We start from the raw sequence: 7921 nt of genomic DNA on the forward strand, positions 1-7921 counted from the left end.
AATCTATAATGGAAACCAATTTCCCCCAACGATGACTTTTTCATTTCTGTTATGGTTTAGATATGGAGATGTCCCCCCAAAAGCTCATGTGTGAAACAATGCAAGAAAGTTTAGAGGTGAAATGATTGGGCTGAGAGCACTGATCTAAATCAGTGCATTTATCCACTTCAATGGATTAACTGGGTGGTAATGTAGGCATGGAGGGTGTGGCTGGAAGAGGTGTGTCACTGGGGGTGTTCCTTGGGGGTTTACATTTTGTCTGTGGTGAGGGGAACATTCTCTTTCTCTGCTTCCTGGTGCCATGTCCTTAGCTGCTTTCCTCTACTACACTCTTCTGCCATGATGTTCTGTCTCACCTCAGGATAAGGAAATGGCATTGGCCATCTATGGACTGAGATCTCTGAAATTATGAGCCCCCAAATAAACTTTTCCTCCTCTAGTTGTTCTTGTCAGGTCTTTTTGTCACAGCAGTGAAAAAACTGACTAAAATAACTTCAAAGCCCATTCAGTGGGATTCTGGTGCTGCCCACACTCATATACACTCATATACACTCAGTATACATTCCATATTTTGTTGACTTCCTCTCTCACCACTTGGTTCTCATTTCAAAGACACATTCTCAGAGAGGCCTTCCTAGATTATTGAACCTAATGTAGCCCTGGAATGTAACTTCAACCACACTTCCCCACCAACCAACTCTCCCTTCCACTATATCCACTGTGTGGGTTGGGAATGTGTTTGGCTGCAGGTAACAACAGTTTAATACAAGTTTAGGTTTCTCCTATAGCAAATTATAAGAGGGTGGCTCCTGGTGTACTTTTAGCCAATCAATGACAGCATTGTGTACTGTGGTTCTTTCTGCTCTGCCATTTCATCTGCTTGCCTGTCATCTAAGGTACAAAAGACTGCTGCCATTCAGAAATCTCATTCACATACAAGGCAAAAAAAAAAAAAAAAAAAAAAAAAAAAAAAAAAAGAAAAGAAGGGAGGTGTGTGGCTGTGTTATCCATATTTGTTTCCTTTTATCAGGAAAGAAAAGCTCTTCCCCAAACCCTTGGCTACCCAAATGGCCATGGTGATGTACATCTGTTATGGTTTAGGTATGAGGGGTCTGCCAAAAGCTCATGTGTGAGACAGTGCAAGAGAATTTAGATGAACTGATGCGGTTATAAGAAATCTAACCTAATCAGTGCATTAATCCCCTGATAGGGATTAACTTGGTGACAACTGCAGACAAGTAGGATATGGCTGGAGGAGGTGGGTCATTGGGGGCATTCTTGTGGGGTATGTATTTTGTCTCTAAAGTACAGAACATTCACTCTGATTCTTGGTAGTCATGTCCTGACCTGCTTTCCTCCACCATGATGTGCCTTATCTCAGTCCCTGAGCAATGGAGCCGGCCATCCAGGGACTAAGATCTGTGAAATCATGATCCCCCAAATAATTGTTTTCTTTTCTGATTGTTCTTGTCAGGTCTTTTGTTCACAGCAGCAAAAAATCTGACTAAAACAACATCTGAAGTCCTAGCTAATCCTGAGGCTGAGGCAGGACTATGTGAGCTCATGAGTTCAAGAGCAGGCTGAGCAACAATGCAAGACCCTGTCTTGAAAAAACCTTGGAAATTAAAAAAACAGAACTAGGTAATCTGGTATTTTCTAGCTTCAAAGGAAGCAGGAAATCAGGATACAAATCATTATTGACTGAGAGCAAAAATGATCAATCATCTAAGGCTGAATAAATATGGTACCATACAAAATTAAGATTACCTTAACAATGAAAGAAACAAAATGGATATTATGTAGAAAAACAACAGTGTTGACCCACTGAGCTATATCCCAGCTCTTTTCTTCTTCTTTTTTTCTTTATCATTTTTAGATAGGGTCTCACTAAATTACCCAGGCTAGCCTCAAACTTTCAATCCTCCTGCCTCAGTGTCTTGAGCAGCTGAGGTTACAGGTGTGCACCCCTGCACACAGCTTCCATATCCAACTTTTACACATATATCCCTAGAGCCTATATTTTTTGAATGAACGACCATTAACTTTCCTATGTACATAGGCCCTGTGGACACTGGAATGTAGTGAGAATAGTCTAGGGTATGCTATAAATGCAAATCTCTGGAGCTTGATAGAACAAAGGTTTATTCCATGTTCCTATGTCTATTACACATTGATGTGTTGGGGTAGGGAGGAAGGAGGGGAGATTTGTTCCACACTGAGAACTCAACCTGTTGGAAGATCCTATGACAGTCATTTAAAGGGCTGGGGATGTAGTTCAGTGTTACACCGCTTGCCTTGTATGTACAAGGCCTGTTCAATCCTCAATGTCAGTGAGGCAGGGGAACTAGTTAAATGGTTCAGAAGTAAAGTGACATGTTGTTCCCACTTTGCAAGATTAGTCACTTGGTTCTGGGTAACCATGAAGTAGCTGAGAAACAAAGAAAAGCACATGAATATTAGTAGGAAATTTCTTGACCTCATTTCTCATAGGTTGGTAAAATATCATACAATGCATTATACCCATTTTAAAATTTGAAGACATTGAAGAAATTTCTTGGAATAAACTCTCTTTAACAGGATACTTGTACAGCCCTGGAAAATAGTGTCTCCTAGAGCAAAGTGCAGTATGTTTACTATATGGCACAATCAAGGTATCTGCCTCTGGAATAGGGAGACATACTTATTGCCAATTATAAAAGATGGGATTTTCTAGGCTAGGAGTTCCTTTCCTATAATGCAATACCCCAGTGAAGGAAACCACTGTAAAAACTTGTTGATCCTCTGGCTATAGATAATCTGAGTGACAAAGTCATTCCTCTTTAACCAAGAAGTTCTCAAAACTGTGGCAGGTTAACTTGCTTACTTGCAAGTAGGGTAAAACTTTAGCCTTCACAGTTCTTGATGAGAAGTAATTTGCCTAAATTCTGACAGCTAGCAAGTAGCATGTCAAAAATTAAAATTCAAGCTGTCCATTCAGAAAACCATGCTTTTAAACTCTCTATACTATAGTATACTCTCTATATTGTAGTGATGCTCAAAGTGTGGTTTCAGAAATAGCAGCAGGCATAGCACCTGAGAATATGATACAAATGCAAATTCCTGGGCTCTGCCCCAGACATACTGAATCAGAAACTCTGGTGGTGGCAGGGCACATCTGTGTTTTAAGAAGCCTTCCAGAATATTCTAATGTACACTGCACATGTCACTATAAGATTGAAGGAAATGGTATGAAAATATCTGATTTACACAGGGATGTGCTCTTTAAAGTCTATAATCTGAGCTTTTATAAGATTAATGAATTTCTTGCACTGAGGGAGCCAGTTTGTAAGGCCCTGTGTTTGTGTTTAATTTTTAGGAAGGTAAGAATGTTCAGTGAAAAAAATCTATCTATCTATCTATCTATCTATCTATCTATCTATCTCATATGTCTGTTAAATAGATTTGCATAATATTTTCCTTTGGAAGTACAAATATATATCCAGAATGCAAAATAAAAAATACATTTTTCATTCTCATAATGATCAGAAAGAATTACTTAACCAAGGAGAAACTATTTATATTTTAAAGTCAAGCTGTAATTCTTGAAAAACAGGAAACCACATATCAACATAGCCAACATAGTGTACCATGGTAGAAAGGGCACCAGGCTTTGAGTCACAGAGTCAAGTAACTTAACTTCAACTCAATTTCCTGATTTTAAAATGGAAAATGAGCTTCAACTTCAGAGTTACAATTAGGCTTAAATGATATGTCACAGGAAAGCTGAAGTGAAGTAAACACTGAAGTGCTTTGAAATTTATGCTCTACCTGCCTGAGTCCTTGCTCTTTCTTGATCATGGTACTATCAGAATTTCTCCAATGCTCAGAGTACTGTTAGTCACAAAGAAGACGCTCAGTACTCATGACATATCAGGAATGAATATGAGATATTTTATTAATGATATAATTGTTCTTCAGGCTCTACTTGCTACAATAATCTCAGTCATCTAATAGGAAAAAGTCATTCTAACAAGAAATCCTTAGTCATGTTTAAAATGGGCCAGATAATTTAAGAAAATCAGCTGATTTTCTTGCCCTGGAGAATACTACTAAAGGAGTTCTGTCCTAAGGCATAAGACAGAAACTCCTATTAGCAACCCTGATGGCCTTAGTGCCTCATAATATCTATAACAATCTGTTGTACACATATAAACAGTTAATTACTAACAAAGGATGTGTACCTACAAAGGACCATATATTTTACATTTACTTCTACACTGTGATAGAATTTTCATTATCAGATTATAGGGTTTATATAACCTATATTTTATGTAATCTATTTTAATAAATTCTGAGATTCAAATCTCCATATTAAATAAATTCCTATTGTGTATAAAAGAGAGACTATTAAAAAGTCATTGCCAATTAAATATCATTTGGGAAGAGAAACCATGGTTGAATTTATATTTTAATGAGGAAAATATGACTTATTTCCAAAACTTTTGTGTACTTATGGTAAATGCAGTTCCTAAATTTGTGTTCTAACATACTTTCTCAATCTCCTGAAAAATGAGTCAACAGTCCAGAGCTTTATAATAGGGGAACTTCGGGCTTTTATCTTCAACAGATATATCTACCATACACATGAGTTCAGTACCAAGACAGCTTTTTATGTGGGACTTCAATAGTAAGGACAAAATCCAGTCATGTTGCCATACCTTAAAAGAGACATCTTCATGGTATATCATCCCAGTATGTCTTATAACTATCCAAATATCTATAAATTAACTTTAACTTTTAAAAAGTGAAAGTATAAGGCAATCTCAAGATATAATTCAACTAATGTTAAAAGGATTGTGCAAATTTGTTCAATGAAAACATACATTACAGAGCTGAGCATGAAATTCTTTCTACTTGCTTTTCAAAAAACATTGAAAACAAGTTTGCCTCTCTTTCTTTCTTTCCTACACTGAGAATTGAACCTAGGGCCCTGTGAATGCTAGGAAAGTTTGTTTCTCTAAGCTTTTTATTTTTTTCACCACTCATTTTTTTCTACTCCCAAGACAATAAGTAGCTTTGAACAAATACATGGCCAAAATCTGTAGAGGTGTCTAATAAAAATGCAATTCATATATACACCTGAATTGAAAAGTCTCTTTTCCAAATTTAATTCAAACACAAATTAAGCAAGTATCTTAGCCAATTGAAAAAGTAACTGTTGGCTCAACCAACAATTTACAAAATTCAGTTAAACCAAATAGGAAATGGGAGAGACAGCCAGTTTTGATATGGTCTGACTGCCCGCATAGTGGAACAGTGACTTCTGGTGGCAAAAAAGGTACGCATGTTCTGCATACTGCAGAAGAAAACCATGTTTAAAATAATCTAGACTTGATTTTGTCATTTTTCTTAATCTTTGTGTTACCTTTGTATTCTAATTGAATACATTATGATTTGTCAAAATTGTATATTTGTAAAGTTGAAGAGTTAAATGATAGATACTAACAATGGAAATTCAATTGCTACAGTGAATGGATAAGACATATTAGCTCTAACATGTCATAATATGCTTTTTATCAAGATAAGAAGCAAAGAATTCAAAGCAATATATCTGCAAGTCCCACATGATCACCAGCCTCATTGTCCATGTAAGTTATATTTGAAAAATGAAAAGTCCCTAAACTTATTTTCTCCCCCAAAGTCCCATTCTTTAATCCCTTTTTGCCTCACAGAGATCAAATCTATCCCAGTTTCTTTCCGTGGTTCTTTCATTCCTTAAAAATAGCTAAATACAAATGGGGTTTTCCTAGTTTTAATTACTACTTATCTATTCTCTTGAATTCTGTTTGTCTCCTGGGATCATTATCCTTTAGTTCCCTCCATTCCTTTTCTGTATACTTATCTTCAAATACAACACTTTTGAACACTGGCAAGAGACAATACCTTTAAATTAAAGAAGGCGAACCATCCAGAACTTTCAATTCTCCTATGAATCTATTTCCAGAATATCCACTCAAGGAATCCTTTCCACTAAAGATGAAAGGCAAGCTGAGGAAATACATTAGACAGAGGAAGTAAATATTGAAACAGGGCCATGCCTAGGTTCTTAAGCCTCAGAGAACTTGACTCTTGAGTCCAAAGATCATTTTCCTTTTTTGTGCCTCTATTCTGGGGAGTCTGACACCTTGTAGATAGAAGACAGGTATCCTGCTATGTTCTAGGCGTTCTGCATGACCTTGCTCTAAAATAATCTTGCACAAGCAAAATCCCCATACCTCTCTGACTCCTCTGCCTGATGTTTCTGTGCCTCCATTACTGAGCTCTTCTCACTTCGCGACCGTCCCAGAGAACACTGGGTTTTCGACTTAAATTTACGGTTTCTCACTGAAGGTTTTAAATCTGTCTGGTTCCACGGCAGTATGTCAATAATACCCCACCCCACCCCCGCCACCATCCTGCACCAACAGGATTAAAATCACCCTCGCCCTACCCTTAAAGGAAAACATAACAAAACAAGGCGAATCCAATCAGCAGCAGCAAGGACTTTCCCCCAACAGAGACTGAAGATTAGGACACATCTCCAACCTACAAAGCCAAGGGGTCTTTCTAAGATTTGCAAAGGAATTTGGGGGTTGGGAGGGGGGAGAATTGAGACGCTCGAAGGTCTCACAGCATTAATGTAACTACCATTAAGGTAAGGTATGATTCACACAGCGCTCAATTCCTCTCCCCCCCCCCCCCCCCCCGCCTTCGCGGATTTCGGCGCTTGAGCCGTCGGAGGGCAAGCAGTGCGACAGTCACAGAGGATCAGACACTTGATGGAAAAAAATCAAGAGAAATTAACCAGTCCCATATTCTTAAGACGCAGTCTCCCTCTGCCCCCGGAAGTCAGTCTCAGAAGATGCCTCCAACTTTCCCCATCGCTTTCTAGAGGGTGCAGCCCACCGACCCACGCCTCCCCCTTAATCACAATTTGATGGAATCGGTACCACTAATCTCTCCCTACCAGATGCATGGGGGAGGGGTTTCGAAGTGGAAAAGAGAAGAGCCTCGCTTTTACTCCCTGAGAAACTTCTGGGACTCGTCTATTACGCAACTAAGGGACCAAGTTCCAACAACGGGACAACCTTCCGCAAGACTCGGGGAGCAAGAGCAGATGTTGGATTTGTGGACGATGAGGAAGGTGAACGGGTTTCTTCCTAAGTCCCCATCCAGTTTTTCCTGGACGCTACCTGCTTGCGGATTTGCAACAAGATGTGCGAGGGTTGCGTTTCCTTCACCCGTTCACCCCGAAGGGTTCCACCGGAAAAGTGGGAACGCCAGGGACTTGAGTCACGGTGCTGGGAAGTAGGCAGTGAGGCAGCGAGCGTCTCTGCTTCCGAGTTAGTCCATGGCTGCGGCTTTTGGGGTCAATGGGTTTTCGGGCCCCGGGGACGCCGGGCTCCGCTTACCTTTCAGACCCCTTCTTTCTCGCGTCCCAGGTCAGGCACCCTCGTCACCTCCCCTGACCTGTGCGGAGGGAAGGGGCGCGGGTGTAGACAGCCCAGGAGAGCTCGTCCTACCCGGGCTGAGCAGCCGCGAGCGCAGGGGTTGGCTCCGGAGCAGCGGAGGCAAGGAAGCAGCTCCGACCGAGATGCGCACAGAAGACGGCCGAGTGCGCAGGGGCCGCGCGCGATAGTCTGCTTGCTCGCTAGCCAGATCCGCGAGCCGGCAGCCCCAGGAAGGCAGGGAGGCCGAGACCACGCCCTCCGCGGGAGGCCCCGCCCCGCCCCTTATCCCAGGAGCTGCGGTACCCTGCTCCTCCCCGGCCCACGCCCTCTAGCTGGCGCCACCCAAATGGCGAGGAACGTCGCGGCTCTACCCAAGAGACTGGTGGGAGGATCGTGGGGAAATTGCAGCTCCGGATGGAACACTGCAGTGACCGCACCAACTGCGTGGGTGA

General features: G+C 41.1%; 1 protein-coding gene across 2 annotated transcripts in view; it reads right to left on the reverse strand.

Moving 5' to 3' along the window:
• The window catches only part of Aff1 (ALF transcription elongation factor 1), a 181764-nt gene extending 174101 nt beyond the window's left edge, over positions 1-7663 (reverse strand). For both annotated transcript variants that reach the window (XM_047566158.1, XM_047566157.1), the window contains exon 1: positions 7431-7663. The gene's annotated coding sequence lies outside the window, so the exon portion shown is untranslated. The remainder of the gene's footprint in view (positions 1-7430) is intronic.
• Positions 7664-7921: the final 258 nt, after the last annotated feature.

The sequence above is a fragment of the Sciurus carolinensis genome, chromosome 10 (genome assembly GCF_902686445.1).
Source record: "Sciurus carolinensis chromosome 10, mSciCar1.2, whole genome shotgun sequence".
Taxonomy (NCBI): Eukaryota; Metazoa; Chordata; class Mammalia; order Rodentia; family Sciuridae; genus Sciurus; species Sciurus carolinensis.